This window comes from Triticum dicoccoides, chromosome 2B, assembly GCF_002162155.2.
Source record: "Triticum dicoccoides isolate Atlit2015 ecotype Zavitan chromosome 2B, WEW_v2.0, whole genome shotgun sequence".
In the NCBI taxonomy this organism is placed as follows: Eukaryota; Viridiplantae; Streptophyta; class Magnoliopsida; order Poales; family Poaceae; genus Triticum; species Triticum dicoccoides.
Window position 1 is genome coordinate 66,143,374 of NC_041383.1, and position 23,385 is coordinate 66,166,758.

At 46.1% G+C, this 23,385-nt stretch overlaps 1 pseudogene; it reads left to right on the forward strand.

The window, feature by feature from the left end:
* The first annotated feature begins 17,847 nt into the window (after window positions 1-17,847).
* On the forward strand, window positions 17,848-19,584 carry LOC119360482 (annotated as a pseudogene).
* Window positions 19,585-23,385: the final 3,801 nt, after the last annotated feature.

Here is a 23,385-nt window from a genome sequence, read left to right on the forward strand (position 1 = left end):
ATGAACCACAAACCGCTTCCGCCATCAGCCACTAGAAACCTTGTGTTGTACTCATAGGCCAGAATGGTCTTGTACTACATATTATGTATTTTGCTTCAAGTTTATGTATCAAGTTGGTGTCTCATCAGCTAACAGTAATCCTGGGGCTGGTGAGCACAAGCGCCATTTTCTGGGAAATTGATATCCTGGAAAGCCGGTCGCTACAACCTTGGTATCAGAGCCAGGCTGACCATTGGCTAATCCTATCTTAGCCAGGTCAATTATAATGTTTCTTTAGCAGATCCCCTGCTAATCCGAGCGAGCTTTCAAATATTTGTCCCACATTCATTCGGGAGGGTACTCCTAAGGGATTGAAGACCATATCAATGGGTTTTCCATCTTGCAAATAGGGCATATCTTGCCTAGGCAAAATTTTAAACCTAGGTTAACCAATCCACCAGACCTTAACCTAACCCCGGCCAAGCTTCTCGTGTAAGATAGCCACATAGTGACCCCGACAGCTTTTGGTAGTCGGTGCCCAACCTATCAGCCTAGCCTGACGATCACGCGCTAGTGACCGACACATAAATTGTCTCATCCGAAAGCGTGCGAAGGAAGACCCCGTCCCCTTTTTCTATAAAAAGGCCACACTAGCCTCAACCCAGCACAGCACAACCTCTTCCCCAAACCGAGCTATAATGCCTGGCCCTATTGTCCACAATGAGACCACAGCAACCAACCTTGGAGGTTTTGTGACCGTGCTAGCAAACCTCACCCGCCGTGCCTTTGCATTAGAAGAGCCCCCAGAATATGTTGTGTACCAAGGGCCCATGAGCGGTGAGAGTCGTCAATTCTGGGCCACTGTGCACATCTATGGTAGGGGTCTATCGCCCGAATGCCCCTACAGGTTCAACGGAAGGACAACTTCCTTTGAACCACAAGCCATCCAACTAGCTGCTCGAGAGGCTATAGTTCAACTCCGGCACTTGTCGCCCAGAGTTAACTGTCGCTCGTTCTACCACTACCCCAGCCGTGACGGGTATGGTAGGCCACCCCAGGTTGCCAACGGAGATCACGAGACGGATCCTGCATTGTTGCATCTGGTGCACTATGTAAGTGCACTAGAGGAACTGTTCGATCAAATCACCCTTGATATGATCGCAGCTCGTGGAGAACTGGTTCGCCGAGCCCCGGCGAGAGGAGAAGATGAGCCCGACGCCGACAACCCAGTCATGTTGTTCGGATAACCGATCGAGTCCTTGAGGTCTGCCCCAGCCATCGACCAAAATGCTTTGGTGTCCCCAGATGTGCTTCGTCGCCTTTTGGGAACACGCTCCGACGGGATTGTGGCCAACAACCCCCACGATGGTCATCATCGCTACCCTGACCCTGCAGCCCCTCAACTCCATCCAGCTAACCCCGACGGCGAAACTCGTGGAGAAGCCTCGACATCCACAAGGCACGCCCGCTTAGATATTAACGAGGTAGACTAAGTCACTTGAGTAGTACCAAGTCTCAGTATGTCCACGCCCTGTAATTGTGTAATCTTGTATCGCCATAAATAATCGCAGCCTGCTTGTGTGCTTCTGTTTTGAATAGTAGCCATGCATAAATATGTTAGCGTGCGGTTGCTTTTTTTATTCCGGGCACAGCTTCCAAAACCACCCGACGACACCCATAGTAATACATCACTTTTGTGAGATATGTGTATCTGTAGCATTGACCCCGACCCCATAGAGAAGATTCAACAAACTAGTTGCCCCACACCGTAATCGATAACCCAGCCCCAATGCTATATAAAAGGCCACCTCGAGACCTTGCCAAGTATCCCTCACCTTGTGCACAACTCTCACAACCATTTCTTTGCCATGTCGAGCCCCAGTATTTATCTGAGAACTCCAGAGGCAACCCCAGGTAGTTTTGTTAAAATATTGTGGAACTTTACCTGCTGTACCATGAGTGCTACCCATCCACCCCAGTACGAGTTGCTCAAATCGAAGATCACACCATCCACCTCGAAATATTGGGCAGTGGTGCACATCCCTCCCACAAACCCAAACCAAGACCCAATGGATGTCTCCTTCATCGGGAAATCTATGCTAACTCCGCAAATAGCCATAGAAGCCGCAGCGTACGAAGCGCTTGCTTGCCTTCGATTCGCGGTACCCTATGCCAGCGAACGAGAGTATTACTACTTCCCGAGTCGTGCAGCACCCGGAGAAGTAGCATCTTTTCCCCGTGGACGAATCGAGAGAGACCCAGTACTGGCCAACCTTGCCCACTATGTCATCGCTCAAGAGAGATTGACCCAACGAGTAATGGGTTATCTCCAGAGCCTCACTGATTTAAATCCTCAGATCGCCATCGGCAAACCACTGAGGCCAGACCAAGAAAGATGCGTTCATCGAATAGTCAATCCGCTTCCCCCAATAGAAGAAGAGTGTGCCCCAATCCCAGAGACGTTTTCTCAGGACCCTGTCCATTTAGCGTTGTCGTTGTAGACGTCACTGCTTTGTTTATTGTCTCAACATTTAGTTATGTGTTGCAACTTATGCGTGGTATCTTAAAATTTGTGCGATGAATTAAGTTTTTAGTTTCAATTAATGTGAGTGCTTTTTACTGCTGTTAATTTTTATTAACTGTTTTCACTCTCAGTAATTTGTGAAGTGAGATTTTTCCCTGAGTTGTTGCAGCGTATATATTTTCACGACATAGATTTTTATTCACGCAGCACCACGACAGCAGACACACAACCACAACCACTCGACCACGTGCACTAATTGCAAATCCACATGCACATTTTTGCACCTAACTGATCACCTCACTAGCACCATAGTCTCTGAAGGAGAGATTTGCGGATAATTATTCGGGTACAAGTTACCTCCAGCACACTGACCACAGTTAGCACCCGACACCGCACTTAATCCTCATGATCACCGCCACCGCGGAGAGCTAACACACGGGCGGCAGCATCACGACGATCATCGAGGATCATCACGCACAAGATCACGGAGAACTCCAGTAATGCAGCCAGCCCTCCGCACATCAGGATCATGTACCAGTCCGACATCACCTCCGCCATTAGAGCCTCGTTTCGAGATCCTGCAAACAGAAATGGAGGAGAAGGGACGAGAAGAGAAGCGAGGCCAGGTGTGAGTAAAAAGAAGGGGCACCTCGGTCGTTTTATAGCTCGAGATCGGTGTACAGTGGGCGAAGTCCACCAGCGCCGCTCGTCGCTCAATCGCCGGTGTTCGGAGGCGAATCCGGGAGCAGTGCCGACAGCGCACTATCCCGCGAGGTGAGTGCACGCTGCACCGGCAGCTAGCACGCCGCGCACTACCGTAGTACGACCTAGATTCTCTATGCTCTAGGCGTCGCCGGTGAAGAAAGCGCGGGAAAGCGCGCGAGAGAGAAGAAGAAGAGAGAGCCACAGGTAGAAGAAGAGACTGATAGTGGGCCCTGGGTCCACCTGTCAGCCAGAGAGATCACTGTGCTCTCAGGTACGACCAGCATATTTTAGTAATTTAGAAATTTATTCTAAATTTACTGTAACCAAAGTGGAAATTCCTCGTTTTCCCCAACCATAGATTTTTCCACACAGCGCCAGTGTACCACACTGTAGTTTTACACCACTTAATTGCCCATTGACTGTAGCGATGTTTTAATTGCATGAGTAAGATGGTTACTTTTTGTGATATTACTTTTTGATGGTAGGAGTAATATTTTCAAAACAGCCCTTAGCAAATCTCTAGGATAAGATTTTTCTGAAGGGGGGTAGTGTTGTAACACCCCAAAAATTTAACCACGATTTATTAATTAAAATTTTGCCTTGGTAAATTAAATTTTTATTTTCTGAACTTTCTTTTGATTCAGAACCACTCTTTTCTTCTGAGTTGTGGAGTTTTCCTCCAAATAGAAAACCTTGCAAAAATATTATTGGACTTGTATATCTTCCCAAGACCATTTCTTTGTATCAGTCGAATTATTTCCACAATTATTTTTCCTGAGTTTTATTTCTTTAAAATGATTTTTCATAAGTTTTAGAGTTCTTTTTGCACTACAACCCTTTCATATATTCATTTAAAAATTACACCAAAATTTGGGGATGACATGTGAGGTTCCTAAATCACTTTTATGCAAAAACCTCTCTTAATAATTTGGGGAGTTTGAGCCCTACCTCAAGTTTTCAAATCTGGATTAGTTTGTGGTTTGCACTGTAACCTATTTAAATATTTCTTAAAAAATTACATAAAATTTTGGAGATGTCAGTAGATTCATATAATTCATTTTTATGCAAAAACCCTTTGAGGTTCTTTGGAAAATTTAAGCAAATCATCCTCATCTTCATTCTGGTGCAGTGTAGTATTTTCTACTGCAACCATATTTTAACTTGCCTTTTACCCATGATTCTTTTCCCTGCTTATAGACCACCCTACCAAACCCTTAAGTCCAGGAGATTGGACCCATTGGTGCATTTTTGGCGCATCCAATAATAGCCTTTAGTTTCTGCCCAGATTTGGTTTTCTCAAAAACTTGCACTAACAAGTTTCTGGTCTTGCCAAACTAACCTTGCCACCATTACCTACATCGAAAGAGACTCTGATCTGGAGTTTTTGGCCACCCCAAGAGATGCCTAGATGACCATTCCATTCTGTCGAACACCTTGAGTGCATGAATAGTATTGGCATGAACCCTAGTTTGCATTTTGAACCTGCTTGCTTTGCCAAACCAGCATGTCCACTAAGCCCCTAGATAACTATAACCTACACCTGTTAATCTCCAGCCCCACCCAAGCCTCCTGGCATGCCTTGGCATTTTGCTGAACGCCTGGCGTGCATGCTCTGGGCGCGCCTAGAGCGCACGTTTTGCACGTGCGCACCAAGCCGCCGCGTCTCGCTGCCGCCTCCCCGTGCCCGTTGTGGTCCCTCCCCTCGCACAGCCAGCGCGCCCCGACTCCTCCCTCGCCGCAGAGCCGCCCCGTCCACCTCCTGGCACCCCACAGCGCCGCCGTCAGGTCTTCCATGGCAGCGAGCGGATGGCCGCAGCAGCCTCTGCCATGGACGGCGCCTCCCAAGCCATACGTGTATGCCAGCTGCCCTCTAGAACAGCTCGAGCCCATCCACGAGCCGTCTGCTAGCGCCCGTCGCTGCCACGTCGCCCTGCAGCAACAGAACGACGGTTCGCCGTCGATCTTATCCCCGACCGCCGCGGAACCGACCTCGACCGCCCATAAAAGGACCCGCGAGCTCCTCCAAACCCCCATGCCACCTCAGGCCATCCCTCTAGAGCCTCCACCGCCAGCAATCGATGGGGGGAAGGCCTTCTTCCTCGTCTCCGGCCAGTTCGGCCGCCGCCACCCTCCGACCCCGTTCGTCGCAAGCAGAGCCCCCCCCCCACCCGTCCATCCAGTGTCACCACCCTCTTCCCCTCGACCATGCGGAGCTGATCAACCCCTTAGCCTCGACCGAAAGCCACTGTAGCCCAAGCCCCCAATCCTCCCGAAGCCACCGTCCGACGTAGAGCTCACCGCCGGCGACTCCCTTCGCCCCCGCCACCAGTTCGACCACCGGGAGGACCTTCCTGGACCAGCGGATCCATGCCCTCAGAACCTCGCGGGGAGCCGCCGTTCATCGTCGGCGATCGCCGGAGCCCGCCTCCGCTTGGACTGAGGAGAAAGGAGGCGCGGCGACTGGTCAAACCTAACTAGTGGGCCCAAGGGACCCACTGTCAGTGACCCACGAGCCAGTCCACGCTGGCATAAGTGAAAGCGTAAACCCAGAGTACGCTCCCCCCTCCCCAAACAGTTTTCTTTTTCTGTTTCTTTTATTTATTTATTAAAAACAGAATTTTGACTAAACTTTGACTCGCTATAACTTTTTAAATATAAGTCCAAACGATTTGATTCTTTTTCTGTTGTTTCTCCAATTTTGTCTAGTTTATTTTCATATTTATTTGAAAATTTTCCAAACAACTTTTTTGTACTGTTTTGAAACTATGTGTTAATTTAATTTTTTTTCAAAATAGGATTTTTGAAGAAGCAGGCAGCTTTCAAAAAGTGCACCCCTCTTGCATACTCTTGAAGGCAAGCATGCTAAACCCTGGCATAATATAGTTGTGTGTTGTTTGACACGGTTACAACACCACCTTAACACAAAGTATTCATTATTTTATGTGATGATATGATCATACTCATGAGTGCATAATGAATGTTCCTTGCTGTTTTAATTTGATATGCTTGTGATAGTAGTCACCCTCGTATGCCTTTCATGCCTATCGGAAGGAATCCGGGAAAGGCTCTGCCTTGCGTAGACACGAGCTTGTCTCCAGTCTTCGTCGAGACGGTTGTGTCCGGTATGGCATAGTGAGGTATGATGAGTGGTGATTCTGTCTGTTGGTTGAAACATATTCGTTATGCTAATCATGCAGGGAATACTTAAACCTCCTAAATCGGTCGTAGATCGAGTCTTGTTCCAGTAACCCCCCATACTTGTTTTGTACTACCACTTGTCCCTGCCATAGGTAGGCTATGGTTCAGTAAGTTGTCAACCCCTTTCTAGCACACACCGTACAGAGAGGCCATGGTGGAAGATACCGGCTGCATCCGGTAGGCATGCCACTGGTCCGGGGGCATGGGTGTTTCTGGTTGTAGCCGAGGGGGTAGCTCCCCAAGTGTGCGCGCATTATAAATTTTGTGATCCCATGCAAATAGAGGTTGTAGCCTCCCCACTTAGAGTTTTGCTTAATGAGTGTCGTGGGTGATTCCAGACACCGGTAAGTTAGGCCGGTGTGTGCGGTCAGGTGTATTTTCAATTAAAAGACCATAGACGGAATTAGTCCCGATGGACTAAAGGAATCCGTTACTCGTGGGTAAAGAGTACACCCTCTGCAGAGATTACATCTATTCGAATAGCCGTGTCCATGGTTAAGGACTACAGTCTGGGATGGGTCAAGTGTCGGTCTTAGTGTCGGTCTTCGGAGGAAAAACTGCTAAACCAGAACATTTATTATGACCTGTGACACATGATGATTATGATTACTATTATTATGGACTAACCATTTACATTATTTGAATTTATGAGTATCCCTGGGATGGTTCTACCTCCTGGATATTCACTGTGATTATTCTCTTATAAGCCCTTTATGTGGTGTCGCTCATACGCGCGACTGTGGCATGCTTATCATTTAAATTACTTATAAGCCCTTTATGTGGTGTCGCTCAGACGCCCGACTGTGGCATGCTTGTTATCTAAAGTATTTATAAGCCCTTTATGTGGTGTCGCTCAGACGCCCGACTGTGGCATGCTTGTTATTTAAATTATTTATAAGCCCTTTATGTGGTGTCGCTCAGACGCTCGATTGTGGCATGCTTTATATTATTATCCTTTCAAGGTGTTTGCTTCAGACACCCGATCGGTGCATTCTATTTCTACTCCATCATTGCATATTCATGTTGTATATGAATAACCTGCTTGCGTGCATCGTGAATTTTATTTTGTGACTGACGTTGTGATCATGAAACATTTCAGAGCATGATTATCATTCATTATGTTATACCTGTGTTCAAAATGTTTGCGAGTATATTCAAAGTACTCACTGGCTTGTCCCTGGCTATTGTCTTGGCCAGATTCCTTGCACGGAGAGGAGCGTTGCGATGACAGCCCCGGAACCTACACAATGATGATAGCAGCCTCGCGAAGATAGGAGTTATCCAGGTTAGTTGTTCCTGTGGGAAATGGAGTCCCATAGACGCTGATGAACCACAAGCCGCTTCCGCCATCAGCCAGTAGAAACCTTGTGTTGTACTCATAGGCCAGAATGGTCTTCTACTACATATTATGTATTTTGCTTCAAGTTTCTGTATCAAGTTGGTGTCTCATCAGCTAAAAGTAATGCTGGGGCTGGTGCGCACAAGGGCCCATTTTCTGGGAAATTGATATCCTGGAAAACCGGTCGCTACACGGGGTGACTCTCCGCCTGCATACTGCCATCTAATATGGTGGATGGCATTTGGGCCCGCGTGCTGCATGGCTTGCATGTCGGTCAACAAAAGTATAATGGCATTCAGTAGTGGTAGACGTTTCAATGAGCTAGGAGGAGCCAGAAGCGGTATTGTATCCACTGTACTAGTAGTAATTGTTTTTCTGGGTAGCTATAGAGTGTCTCCACTATACTAGTAGTAATTGTTTCTCCAGGCCGAAGACAAAATAGCCCATCCACCCTCGTAAATAGTAAAATCAATTCAAAAGCCCATATTTTTAATAAATGAGAGGCGCTACCCACACCCAGCACACCTCCCCCCAAAAAAACCTGGGTGCTCTTCTTCATCCTCACTCTCACCCACCTCACGTCAGCTCGCTCCAATCGTACCCCCAAATTCCTCACCTCACTCCTACAGAAAACCCCAGCTCCCCTTCTTCCTCACTACTACACAAAAACCCCAGCTCGCCTTCTTCTTCACTCGCACTACAACTAGGCTTGACATTCGTTACTCTGCTCAAATCCATGAGCGCGACGCGAGGCCCTCAAGGAAAATGGAGTCAACTGACCCTAGGGCCAAGAATATGAGGCGTCGCCGCTGGTAGATCCCACACCCGGCAGCGCGGGGAGAAGCGGCGACCCCGCCCCCACCGGATCCCAGGAACCCGTAGAATCTCGGGTGGAACGCATCAGCAATCTCCCGGACGCCGTCCTTGGGGAGATCATCTTGCTTCTCCCCACCAAGGATTGCTGCCGCACCCAAGTCCTCTAATTTCGGTGGCGCCCTCTATGGTGTGCCATTCCCATTAATCTCGACTGTCGTCAGCTATCTCTCTTCAATGATTTGGAAATCCCCAGATCCATAATCTCCTCCCACCAGGGCTCCGTTCGCCTCTGCATCCCGTCATGCTAACTGAGCAAGCATATCATGCCCTGCACGGTGGACACCTGGCTGAAATCCCCTGAATTCACAAAACTACAGCTGCTTGAGTTCTACTATTCCCCTGGAAATCACATACCTAACACCGAACGCCATGTACTTGTGCCCTCAGCACCGATGTCCATCTCGCGGTTTTCCTCCTCTCTCCACACTGCCACCTTTGCGCTATGCTACCTACCAGACAATCGGGTACTAAACCTTTGACTCCCATTTCTCAAAAAACTTTCACTTGTGCGGGTTCGTATATCGAAGGCCTCATTGCACAACACCGTCCACTTCAGTTGCCCTGCCCTGGAGTGCTTGGTGATTGTTTTCACAGATAGAATCGGTTGTCTCCAAATAAATTCGCCTAACCTTGCAAGAATTGGAATTTCTTTTGACGGAAGGCAGCTCATCATCCAAGATGCCCCTTCACTTCAAAGGTTGATCCTTGATTCTAGTTATTCACCGTTGCAAATAACCGTCCTCTTTGCGCCTAAACTGGATACCTTGGGTGTAATACATTATCTCTGTGCTCATTTCAATATGGTGTTTGGCTCCACAATTCTTCAGGTAATTTATATTATCATCTACACTTGTAAACCATAAGCTGCATTTTAAATTTCTGTGCATAAGTTATATATCATCTTGGAGTACACATTTTGTACTTATATTATTCTCAATGCTCAGTGAAGAGTTTCTCCATGGATGGCCTATCAATGGTGCTGGATTCTGTCATGTATATCCAAATGAATAGTTTTGATCTGAACAAGATTATTGGCTTGCGGCAATGCTTTCCATGACTGGACAAGTTGTATATAAATGTGATAATTTCACGCACATTGGAAACCCGCATATAGTGTACTAGAATTAACCGTTCAGCTGTTGCTCTTTCGACACTCTTTTTTTAGACCTTAACTGTTTTCAATCTTCATGTCTATTTAGGCAACAGGAAGGGGTAAGAAAGTTATAACCAATCGGTGGATTCGTAAGCATCGGGATTTTCTCACTTCTCATGAGATTCGATTGAAGACAATAACACTAGAACGATATGTAGCCAACTGTGCAAACACTAGATTTGTCACATTCTTGCTGCTGAATGCAAGGTTACTATTGTCCATCGGGCTTAAGTTTATTAGCAGCATGGCTTTGACAGATGGGTATGTCAAAGAGCAAAAAAGGAAATTCAGGTGGGCAAAAGAGCTTCTGAACGTGTCGGGCTTCTATTTACAACATATTGTGGTCATAATCTAATAAATTTTACGACCCTTGATGTTCATTCTATGGACCTGACCGATCCATTTGACTGTGACTGTCAAAAACAGTGCTGGATTCAGATGTTGTTGCCCTCTTCAACCTGGGGTTTTTTTGTAAACCTGATGAACAATTAACCCTCATGCTTTTGTACAGTTTGTAAGATGGAGTTAGATGTTCTTGCCCTTTTCAACTCGGCTGTGACTGTCATATTTTCTTTGAAACAAGGCAAATGGCTTGCCATTCGTTTAATTTAGAGTGAAATATTGTAACAAATCACAATCAAGGGAAATAACATCACTCTCGCCGGCTGCTTGAGCTCACTGTGCATTACAGAAGCCAAGTGATTAGCCCCCACCAGCACCCACAAACTTATGTCGAACTAGCACATCAAATGGGTTGTAAATTTTCATAGGAAAGGCTGCATGACCGTGATAGATTTGGATTCTGACATTTGGGACCCGTGAGGAAATAGCCTATCCAAGGTGGTGTCGACTTACTAGCCAGAAAACAAACGATTCTGCCTACCAGCCATTGGATTGACATCTAACATCTGTCGTGCATCTTCTATCTCTTGTCTTCTTCTTCCTCCAGCCGCCCACACCCCGTCGGCTCCGCCTGCTCCCGCCTCCCATGGCTGGCTGCACCTTCAACCCCCTACCGTACGTACCCTCCAACGTTGGCAGTCCCTCCCTCTATTCCCCCACACGTCCTGTTATTCTATGGCAACGTCAGCCCCAACACGCACCCGCACCCGAACCAGTCAACCTTTGTACTAAGTGCCTCTATATTACAAGCCCAAAAATATGGTTCCTCCTAATGGTTGGACATCTGGGCTCACGCCATTGTCAACGTAGTCAATAAACGAGAGAATTAAACTACGAGCGGTGGACACCAGGGACCCAGCAGGGCGCGCAGTTTTTTTTGAGGAACAAGCAGTTGTTATTTATACTAGTTTTAACGACGGGTCAGGGTAACAACGGGGCTATGCGGGAGCTGTGGCCCGTCTAGCCAGGTTTTTATTTATGTTTACCACATCATGAGCCCAGTTGTATTTTTTCACTACAAGAAATATGTCAACTTGTGACCACCACTATTGGTCACTGAAAGGTCACAAATTTCCATTTACGACCTTTTTGTGACCAAAAACAGAAGGTCAAAAGCTGGCCGTCATAAACTGACTATTGCGACCTTTCTTCTGGAATGGTCAAAGACGTTTACGACCAAAATATTCCTACTGTGGCGTTTTGGTCACTAGCAACCTCCCCCAGGCCACGTAGGCATCCAGCTTGGCAAGCTGATGTGGCACAAGATTCAGCCTGGTCCAATTCGATTTTCTACATGGGCCGAGCCCAACAATTCGGCCTTTTCACTGTATATTTTCTCTATTAATTTTCTCTAGCTACATGGGCCTAGCCCAACAATTTGGCCTTTTTATTTTATGGGTCATGGCCTTTTTGTACAACAGTTTTAGTTTTTTTTATAAAATGGGTCCACTAGTCAAACAGATCCCACTTGTCAGGTTCTGATAAGTGGGTCCTAGCTATTAGGGCCAGATTCTTCATATTTCAATTTGACAATAAGAAAATAACTAGTAGTTAAATTGGCAAGGAAAAACTCACAAGATACTTCAAATAACAATAGCCAGATTCAATACAAGCTCTACAAATGACACGTCCTACAAGCTGTAGCATATACAAGCTTATTTACAAGCTCTACAAATGACAAGTCCTACAAGCTGTAGCATTTACAAGTTCTACAAGTTACACGTAATACAAGCTTAGCTGATACAAGCTCTACAACTATGGGAATCAGTTACAAGCTCTACAAGTATTTTCTTCTTCTACATGTAGCTCCTTCAATAGCGATCAAATGTCGGCTCACTGGAGAGTCAGGACTGGGCCTTCCACGGACGCCCTGTTACATGAATCAGCTGATAAAAATTAGAAAAACTGGAGACAATGTATTATGAACATTCCATTCAAAAAAGGAGTAACTCAGTTGAAGTGAACACAGCAGCAGTTTTTCTCATTGAAGTGAACACAACAGCAGTTTTTCTCATTGAAGTGAACACAGCAGCAGTTTTTCTCATTGAAGTGAACACAACAGCAGCAGTTTTTCTCATACAGTATGTGTCTTAATATAACTCCTAAGAAATGTTCACAACCTGAATTAACTACACTTTTTCTCATTGAAGTGAACACAACAGCAGTTTAATCAACAACCCCATACTTTACTATAGAATGTTTCTTCTGAATGCATAGCTTAAAGGCGGGGCGGGGCTGAGAATCATCACAACAGGATATGTATATATATGTAGAGAGAGAGATCACCTTAACGATAGATGGTGGGCATCCTTGCCGGATCGGAGCAGCTTGTCCCTGGCCCTCCCCACGGGATGGTACCAAACTGCACACACACCAAGCAAGAGAGCACGCATCAGATCATATGAGAAAATGAACAAAAAATAGAGAAGAGGAGGAGAGGGGTCACCTTGGCAACAGATGAACAAACTTTGGTCATTTGGCCCTGTCCACACACCAAGCAAACTGCAGAAAAAACACACAATGAAAAACTGAAGATCATAGTGTATGGAAAACTGAAGATCATAATGATGATAACATACAAACAAAGGATCTTTGGCCCATCAAGTTTTAAGACAAAAAAAGAGCAAAACCAACAATGCTACAAATCAGAGATTACAGGAACAACAACAGAAGGTTGTTTAACAAGTTTGAACGGCCACTATATATAGCACAATGTATGTAATGTAAAATTTCTAGATGAACAAGCTTTAATGGCTACAGTATTGTGATATTGTGATAATGGGAGGAGGCTTCCCATAAAACAGCAGGAAAATGCACTACTATTGTGATATTCCTCCCATAAAAAACACTAATATTCCAGTAGAGATCAAATGCTTGTGAGCAGGAAAATAATGGTACATTCACAACTTCAGTTCGGGTAAATATCACCACATGTATCAGTATACAGGCAGCAATAGTATCATCAAGCACAGAAAAACAGCAGCTTGACCCATGTAAGTCATAGCTCTTTAGAGAGAAAGAAAGAACAGGTTCAGCTAGCTATGTATTCATAGTTGAGAGCTAAGCAATTTGTTTGTTTATGCTGTAATTGACAGACCTAGTACAAGAAACAAGCCAAGTGAAACAATATTGACTAATTCGATGGCAATACAAGCTAATCTACTTAGCTAGTAGGTGACCATCCAATCCATGATGCAGCAGCAAGTGCAAATATGATATGATGTGAAGAAGAAGCTAGCTAGAGAGGTTGGGGATGAAACCAAAATTACAAACCATTGGCGGACCTCACATCACCACAGTTTTATAATTTTATAAGCAACTGGAAACTATGCAGAGCAGAGCAGACCGAACAGTAAAAGAATTATCAAGTAGGGCAAAATAGCAGCGTGGCCATCAACTCATAGCCCTGAAGAAAGAAAGAACCAATAGAGTCAGCTACTTATTTATTCGGAATTGAGAGTTGAGCAATCATTAGAAAACGAAAGATACTGCTCAGCTAACTAAATAACACATGATTCGGTACACACTTGAGCTTTTATGTTTGGAGGATCAGGTTGGTTAAACAGATACAGTGGATGGAACATAGTAGAGATAGGCTAGTATAGCTCCAGTTTTAGTCATCCCAAAGGAATATTCATAGCAAAGCAAGATAGGTTGAAGCTAGACAAGCGGATTTCGAGTGTTGATAAGCACCAGAATGCTAGCAAATTGGCCTATATTTATATTTTCACTTCTCTTTATAATTCACTAATGCAAAGGTGCAAATCTTCGTCCTTCTTTAATGACGACACAGATAAACAAGTTTTATCCAAAAAAGGTGTCTAAACAATTCAATCACTGATCCCTGACCTGCATGGATCAGGCGCATGTAGAAAACTGAGTGAACAAGGCCATGCGAGCTCACCTAATCGAGCTAGTGTTGCACACGAGGATGCCTTGGACGAGGGCGGCAGGGTCGGTTGAGGACCGCAGCGGCAGAGGCGACTGTGCCTGCAGCGACGGAGGCCCCGCCTTCGTCTGACGCTGTCGAGGGCGGTAGATCTGTCGAGGTACACGGCGGCGATAGCAGCTGCATGGGGAGGGGGGCTGTGGCCGGCGTGTAGCTTGGGTGGATCCTCCTTGAGGAGCTTGGCCTTGGCGTGGCAGATCTCTGCGTTGAGCACGCACCGTCGATGGTGGGAGAGGCAGCCGCCCGAGCAAATCAATGACAAGGGGTCAGAGGTCGTGGCCATGCGAGGCAAATCGCCAGTAAAACAACTCAGCTGCGGGAGGAGACGGACCTGATTTGGCCGGCGGGGACCGCTGCGTGTCCTCGCCATCGAGGATCTGGCTGCCGTCCCGCTCGCACGGCCTGGATCCGCCCGCCGCGTCGTGGTCAGAGTGGAGAAGGTGGCGAGGTCAGCGGCGGAGCCGAAGGGGCTGGCCGCGCCGGGGACGCCATGAGATGCTCTGCGATCCGTGGGCGAGGAGCGAGGCAATGACGAGCAGCGTGGGCGCGAACGGCGGGAGCAGGTGGTCGTCCACGAATGCGAGGAGGAGCGCCTTGAGGTGGGAGGGGAGGTCGCGGCGGGATCGGCCGCCGTAGGTGGCGGTGCGGTCCAATGGAGGGAGAGGGGAGAAGGGTTAGGGTTTGGGCTGTGGATCGTGGGGGGGAGTCGTGTGCGGGGGAGAGGGGGGGAGTGGTGTGCGGTGGGTGAGTGGTGTGCGGTGGGTGAGTGGTGGCATTCGTCCACTGATAGGTGGGCCCGCGAGGAATTAGGCACACATGTCAGTGTCCTCAACGACGTGTGGTGTAGGTGAGGGGAGCTGCTTTTGGGTGGGTGTGGGTGGCGAGAGGATGAGGGTGTGGGTCGTTGGATCTTGCAGTATCCGACGGTCTGTAATGCTTGATCCGCGTGATATGCCCATAGACCAATCAGAACGAAGTGCGGGCTTATGACCATCTAAAATTGCCGTAATTGATTAACAATAGGCGCTACCAACACAACACCACAGCGCCCGGCGAAACTCCATTGCAGCGTGAGCTCCAACGCAGCACCACGATGCCCGATGGTAAGTTTCCTTCTCTTTTTATGACAATGTTAGTTAAGTTTTCAAATAATTAGTAGTGTTATTCCTTGAATAACGAAAAATCAATTTTCCATTTTTGGAGTGCCCAAAAATAGGTTTTTTGTGAAGGACCTGCCATATATTTGTTGCAAAATTGGACCAAATCAATTTTCTAAAATACTAGGACATATTTAATGCATAATTGACCAAATGGTTGGGTGTCAAAAGCTTTTATCCACCTCTCGTGAAAAAGACAACTTTCCGCCGATTTAGCTGGAAGCGGGTCAAATTTGAACTATAGCTGCATTATAGTTTGCTCTTTATTTTTTCCAAAAATCATTTTTAGGTACATAAGTATCTATTTAATCAGAGAAACACAAAAAAAATTCCAGGATTCAACCACTAGCTAGGAACGGTCATTCCCGCCGTTTTGACCGCATTTTAAAACGGGCATAAAAAATTCAAAAAAGATCAAATTGGGAAACCTTCGCATTGTATCATCATATGTGGCCAAGTTCCTAGGAAAAATAACAAACTTGTAATACGGCAATTATTTTAAAAAAGTGTTCTCAGAAACGAGCTATCATGTGTGGAGATCAATGGCTTTCAAGCCAAATGATCAATCTTATGGCCACATTCATGGCATAGTTTGTTCAAATGATCTCATATTGTGCACAAGGGTGCATATTGGAATGGGAAACAATGTTGCCAAAGGGAGTTTTCATTTTCTTTGCACGGAAAATTCATTTTCCATTTTTCGAGTGCCCGAATGAGGTTTTTTTGTGAAGGACCTACCATATATTTGTTGCAAAATTGTACCAAATCATTTTTATAAAATATTAGGACATATTTAATGCACAATTGACAAAATGGTTGGGTGTCAAAAGTTTTGATCCACCTCTGGTGAAAAAGACAAATTCCCGCCGATTCAGTTGGAAGCGGGTCAAATTTGAACTGCAGCTGCCTCATAGTTTGCTATTTATTTTTTCCAAAAATCATTTCTAGTTACATAATTACCTATCTAATCATAAATACATTGTTTGGTGGTGATACTTCGAGGTTTGGGCGGTGGCCGAGGGCCCCAACTCTAGAGCGCGTAAACTCGCATGCCCGTCGCGTGGTCACCGCGTGACCGTGGTGTTACCATGTGTTCTGGGCAGCCTAGGCATGTCTAGTGGCTTGAGCACTCCCCAGGTAGGTGCTAGGAACAAAATTACAACATAAGATTCTCACGAGGAGACCGATCGATGCTCAAACATGAATTAGCGGCCAAGTGTTTGATTAGCGGTACGGGAAATGTACATGGCTAATGGGCGTGAGTTTTGGCTGAGGATGATCAGTTACTAAGAAGACCGTCTTCACAAATTTTCAACTCAAAAGGAGGACCCTAGGTGGTACTTGCTTTGCAAACCACCACACTGGACATAAATACGAATGTTGAAGCTCGGCTCAAAATAATGAATGGATTGAGCTGGCATTTGGTGGAGGAAGGTTATTTGGGCATAGGAAAGTACTGTAGAAAATGCATACTATTTGGACATGCCAAAGTGGTACTTCCTTCACAAACTGTTACTCTGAACAGAATAGGAAAATGAATATTTTTTGAATTATTTTTGAACTAGGCAAGGAAGGTTTTTACATATTTGACGAAGATATGACCCAAAGAATTTATGAGATTTTTTTGGGAATTTTGGGAATGACAGAAATATAGGTTGCTTTACAACCTATGGCAAAAACTGCCACATGGACATGACACATAGGCAAAACTGATGAGGTGGCGCCTAGTCATAGCAACCCACCACAATTTACAAGGCTATGACCATCTATATTGGTCGTTAACAACTAGGAATAAGGCAGCGGACTAGCGCTGTTAGCTTTATGACCATTTCATGTAAGGAAATTATGACCTTTCTGACCAAAATGGTCGCAATGGTTTAGGGTTTGGAGCCCCTCGAACAGCTTTTGACCAATTGGTCTCAAATGGTCATAAATCTATGACCAATTCTTCCAGGGTCACTGACAGAAGGTCATATGTTGACATATTTCTTGTAGTGTTTCTTGCTGAAAATGGCTAGCCCAGTTCTATTTTTTTAAAGAAATACCCAAACGAGGCCTCACTACTAGGGAAAATCTTATACACAGAAGTTTATCAGTAGCGTGGTTTAAAAATTGGTGCTACTGCTAATTAGTAGTAGCGAGGGGTATAAAAATTGCGCTACTACTAAGTTGATAGTAGTAGCGAGGGGTATAAACCCGCGCTGCTACTAAATGGTCTCCAACAATGCCCCCGGGATAGGCCATAGTAGTAGCGAGGAGTATAAAACCGGCGCCACTACTAAATAAGTAGTAGTAGTGCAGGTAAGACCCCACGCTACTAGTAAGCGTGTGCACCCGCGGCCCGATCCACACTCCTACCCCACCACCACCTCCCACCCCACCAACCGTCCCACACCACCCACCCCCCGTCTGTCTCAAAAAAAACCACATAGCCCAATCCAGATCCCCAACCTCCTCTCCTCTCCCAACCCACTCGCCGCCGGCCTCCCTTCCACCTCCTCTCCTTCGTCCGTCCGCCCCCATGCCCCCCGCCGTGTGCCCCACACCGCGCGCTCGCCGCACTGGATGGCCGTCCCCGGCAGAGGCGGCGCGACGCCCGACGACGACCTCGCACAGAGCAAGCAGGAAGGAGCCGTTGGTGGCGATCGTCCGGTGGTGGGCGGCTCCGGGCGGTTCGCTTGGTCGCAGGGAGCATGGTCCTGTCGGTGGTGTTCGACAACAGGACAAACAATGTGGATTGCTCCATGGCGGCCCGCAGCGACCTGTGGCGCGCCGAGGCATCGCACTCCAGCAGCGGCAGCGGCAGCAGAGGCGGCGGTGACGGCGGCGCGGCGCCGCTGTTCCTAGTGCAGCTCGGGCCCGTGCTCTTCCTCCGCGACACAACGCTGCTCTTCCCCATGCACCTCTCCAAGCGCCACCTCATCTGGTACGGCTTCGAGCGCAAGGTAAACAACTGACGAACACACTGAATCTAATATCTTATCTGCACAAAGAAGAAGCTAAGAGTAAGATCTGATATGTGAGCAGAATGGAGTGCACTCGGTGTGCCCGACGTACTGGACAGCTCGCCGGAGATGCTTCTTCATGTCGATGATCTGCCTCAACCCCTTTGCCTGCGTGAGTGTTCGATCGGCCTTCTGAATTCTCTGTCCTGAATCCTGAATTCGTTATGATGAACAGTTAATTTCGACATTGTCTTTGCCTGAACTTTCTTTTTGAAAACAATTGAGCAGACATTCCTGGACATGCAATTCCCCAACGGACAGCTCAGATACGTGGCCGGCGACGGGTTCGCGGCGAGGGGTTTCCTCCCTCTAGGCGGTGGCAGCATCATCCAGGCCCACGAAAAGTTCCCCGGGGAGAAGCGACTCAGCTTTTCCTACAAGGTCAGCACCCCACCTACCTGATCCCTCAAAACGTATCATCTGCATTTTCTGCACATATCACAAGTTCACAACAGAAACCCAATCGAGAGATGATCTGAGCCATTGCTCTGTAGAACGGGAGCGGGTGCAGCGTCGCCCCGACCGTCCAGTGGCCGGACAGGTCCCTGTCGCTGGGGCTAGCCCAGGTGCTCTCCTGGAGGCGGTGCGGCCTCATGCTGCAGCTGGCAATGCAACTCAGGTCTGTGTGAAAAAAATTAAAAAAAAAGTTCATTTCTCTCAGTAAACAATTCCACTTCTACGCACTCACAAAAGAAATGCAGTTGATCATGCCGGAATGTGGATCTGATTATTTAACCTGGTTGCCATGATCTTTTTGTGATGGACAGCATTTGCCCCACGTTCGGCGGGAGCCGGCCCGGGGTGTCGACGAAGCTGGTCCATTCGGTCAGCGAGGAGGCCAGCGTGCGGCTACTCCCGCACCGCCTCCCCCTCCGTTTACGCTTCCGTGTTGGTCAGTAGCTTCCCCGTACTCCATTGATCCGCCATGTTTTTCATCGTTGAAGTACATTGCACAACTTAATTTTGGATGTACTGATCGGTGCGTTAACTATGTTTTACTTCGTGGTTCAACCTTTGTACTCCCTCCGTTCGGAATTACTTGTCACAAAAAATGAATGTATCTACAACTAAGATACATCTAGATAAATTCACTTTTTGGACGAGGAATTCCAAATGGAGGGAGTAGATCGTAATTAGTTTGCCTTTTTTGTTCGTGTGTGCAGCTTGGGAGATCGAAGCTGAATGGCGGCGCGACGAGCTCGAGGCTGGTGTTGAGAGTGGACGCACCGCTGCACGGTTTTGGGCGGCCATGGTTCTCCATCCAGATGAACAATGGGCTCGAGTTCTGAATCTTTGATTATTGCAAAGGTAAATACGTGGCGGCATTGCATCTCAGAGAAAGGCATGTATAGTTGATGCTAGTTTTGTACATATGGCTTGATAGAGGAATCGAGCAGACTCTTTATATACATGTTGCAAACAACATACAAATCATATGATTGGCTCAAAATGTGGAAAAGAAAACCTTGAAATTGACATGGTCAGCTAGATCTCTTGGCAGGAATGCACCACTCCTTCCCCTTCGGACATTTCTGTAGGTTTTTTGCTTGAATGTTAGTGTTTTCTCTGACCTATGTATAGTGTCAACAAAGATCTAAATTACCACATGGAGATGCATTTTTTGGCGGCATCTTACATCACAGTAATTTGAAATGAAGATAGGTTTATAGTGTCTTTTTATAGCAACTATAATGCATAGCTCCAAATATTTTCGAATGCACATCTGTATTTTGTATGCATGACAGATTCTATCTTCGGTAGTGTTATCTATCTAGTCTGATTTATACACTGCATTCCTAAGCTGAAATATATTTTGTAACTTAAATATATAGTCCGATTTTCATTGAGTTATTTGTGACTTTTTAATTGAATATCCTTTTGTAACTGAAATATCTATGTACTTACAGTGCATATCTAATAGGGCCCTTCCCAGCGAGACCTAAGTTTAACCGAATATCTTTTTTGTCGATCATCGTAGGTTTTTATGCCCCATGTATTTAACTGGACATCTTTTCTGTCCTGATGCCTCATGTATTTATACTAGTAATGTTCTAATTTAGTGTTTCTTGAACATGCTCAGGGACTCTGGGCAATGGATAAAATCTAGATGCTAAGTTGACTTTTTTCCTGCGGATTTGGTTATCATGAAGAGATGCACAAAGGGTTAATTGCTACAGATACTGAAAACTTTGAAACTAGTGACGGTGACGACCATGATCGTAATCACAAGCACCGAAGACCACTGTCATGTTCCTGCACTTAACATTTTCAATCGCTGCATTGGAATAGTATGATCTATTACTTCACATTTTCTGTGCCATGAGGACAACTGTCACATTGTGCCAGTATATATGTAGCCTTGAAAGGTGTCCTATAAGTGTTGTTACTATTGATGATTTGAGTTGCAATTAATGTTCTTCACAATACGCTCCAAAATCCTATCTGAATGTTGGATTTGAGTTGCTTGCCTAGACTATTTTCTGTGTTGCAGCATTTTATGCATCATTTTTTGTTTTTATTTTTTTAATCCCTAATTAGTTACTAGTAGCCTAGGAATAAATGGTACGCTACTAGTATTAGAATGCTAGTAGCGCCTAGTATTCTAGACACGCTACTACTATTTCGTTAGTAGTAGCGCTGGTTTCCAATAGTAGTAGCGTGGGTGGAACCCGCGCTACTACTAAGTTATAGTAGTAGCGCGGGTGGAACCCGCGCTACTACTAACTTTTAGCTGTAGCGCGATAGTAGTAGCGCGATGATCCGTGGTACTACTAACCAAAAAACCAACGCTGCTAGTAGCCTTTTTCCTAGTAGTGCCTACTTGCTTTATCAGCCCTGCTGGGCTGCAAATCTTTCAAGACGAGGAGAGTTTCATTCGGTTTGCCCAGAAATGGGCTGTACAATTTTAAAACACATGAAACAGGAAATTAGTTTCAATATTTTTTTCATTACAAGATTTTAAATTACATAGATTTTTATGCGTGGACAATTATTTGGATTTTATATTTATATAAATTAATTTTCAAAATAGTTTGAATGTGAATCGATATTTCAGGATTAAAAATAGTTGACCGCACCGAAATATGCAAAATTTCATACACTTTTTAACCGTGGCCACAATATGGGGTGTAATGCTAACAAAAAAAGATGGGATCCACAAAGATTCTTAAGAATTAGCAAATGGGTTGTACATTATTAGAAATAATGGCAGATGGGTTGTATGTTGTTTTCCACATATTCGAGGCTGACTTGTGCGCCTACTACAGGTGACGCGTATGCTTTTCTAAAAAAAGGTTGACGCACACGCAACGCCCTGTCAACTTAGTCAACACATGAGAGCAGTTACTGTTGGATGTCCATCCAACGACTGTCATGCTTCTTCAATCTCTTATCTTCCTACTCCAGCTGCTCAAACAAGTGCTAGCGGGACTGCCTGCTCCCTCCTCCCGGGGCCGGCTATGTTGCTGCGCAGGCCTCACCGCCCCACCGTACTCCCATATCTTGCCTAGCCATATCTCTACTCACCCACACCTGCTGTTATTCTCCGGGGACGGAAGACGAACCAGTAAACCCTTGTACTCCTCCACGTGGGAAACAACTGCCGAGTCTTTGAAAGCACAAGTGCTCCCTAGGTGGTTTTGGTAATTAATGTCAACATATCTCTTGTTGGACTAACACTTTTATCTAGTACATTCCAGATAAGTTCAACAATGGAGTGGCATGGACTAAAGGATGTGGGAACTCCTTCAAGATGCTAAGGACAAAGGATTGGCTCAAGCTTCAAGCTCAAGACTCTTCATTTTACATTTTAGTGATCCAAGATCACATTGAGTCTATAGGAAAAGCCAATACTATCAAGGAGGGATGAGGTGTTGCTTAATGAGCTTCTTGCTTCATGTGCTTAGTGATATGCTCCAAATACCCTCAACTACTTTCCCACTTCCACACATATGTCCTAAACCTAAAGTCAAACTCGGCCCCACTGATTCTTTCTATCCGGTGCCACCGAGTTTGGATGTCTTAGCCACTGCCACAAACCCTAGGCAAATCGGTCTCACCGATAGGGATCTCGGTCTCGCCGAGATGGGATTGTAATCTCTCTGTGTATGTCCATTATCAAAATCGGTCTCACCGAGTTTGAGCAACCGGTACTACCGAGATTACAATGCAAACTCTCTGGTTAACTTATTATTAAAACCGGTCCCACCGAGTTTGATAATCGGTCCAACCGAGTTTGCCTGACCAACTCTCTGGTTAGCTAATTACCAAAATCGGTCCTACCGAGTTTGTGTAATCGTCTCACCGAGATTACGTTATGCCCTAACCCTAACCATATCGGTCCTACCGAGTTGCATTTCGGTCCCACCGCAAATCCTAACAGTCACATTATTTGCTAAATCCGTCTGACCGAGTTTAACGATTCGGTCCCACCGAGTTTGGCAAGTTGTGTGTAAGGGTTAGATTTTGTGTGGAGGCTATATATACCCCTCCATCTCCTCTTCATTCGTGGAGAGAGCCATCAGACTGAACCTACACTTCCAACATCCTATTTCTGAGAGAGAACTACCTACTCATGTGTTGAGGCCAAGATATTCCATTCCTACCATATGAATATTGATCTCTAGCCTTCCCGAAGTTGCTTTCCACTCAAATCATCTTTCCACCAGATCCAAATCCTATGAGAGAGACTTGAGTGTTGGGGAGACTATCATTTGAAGCACAAGAGCAAGGAGTTCATCATCAACGCACCATTTGTTACTTCTTGGAGAGTGGTGTCTCCTAGATTGGCTAGGTGTCACTTGGGAGCCTCCGACAAGATTGTGGAGTTGAACCAAGGAGTTTGTAAGGGCAAGGAGATCGCCTACTTCGTGAAGATCTACCGCTACTGAGGCAAGTCCTTCGTGGGCGACGGCCATGGTGGGATAGACAAGGTTGCTTCTTCGTGGACCCTTCGTGGGTGGAGCCCTCCGTGGACTCGCGCAGCCGTTACCCTTCGTGGGTTGAAGTCTCCGTCAACGTGGATGTACGATAGCACCACCTATCGGAACCACGCCAAAAACATCCGTGTCTCCAATTGTGTTTGAATCCTCCAATCCCT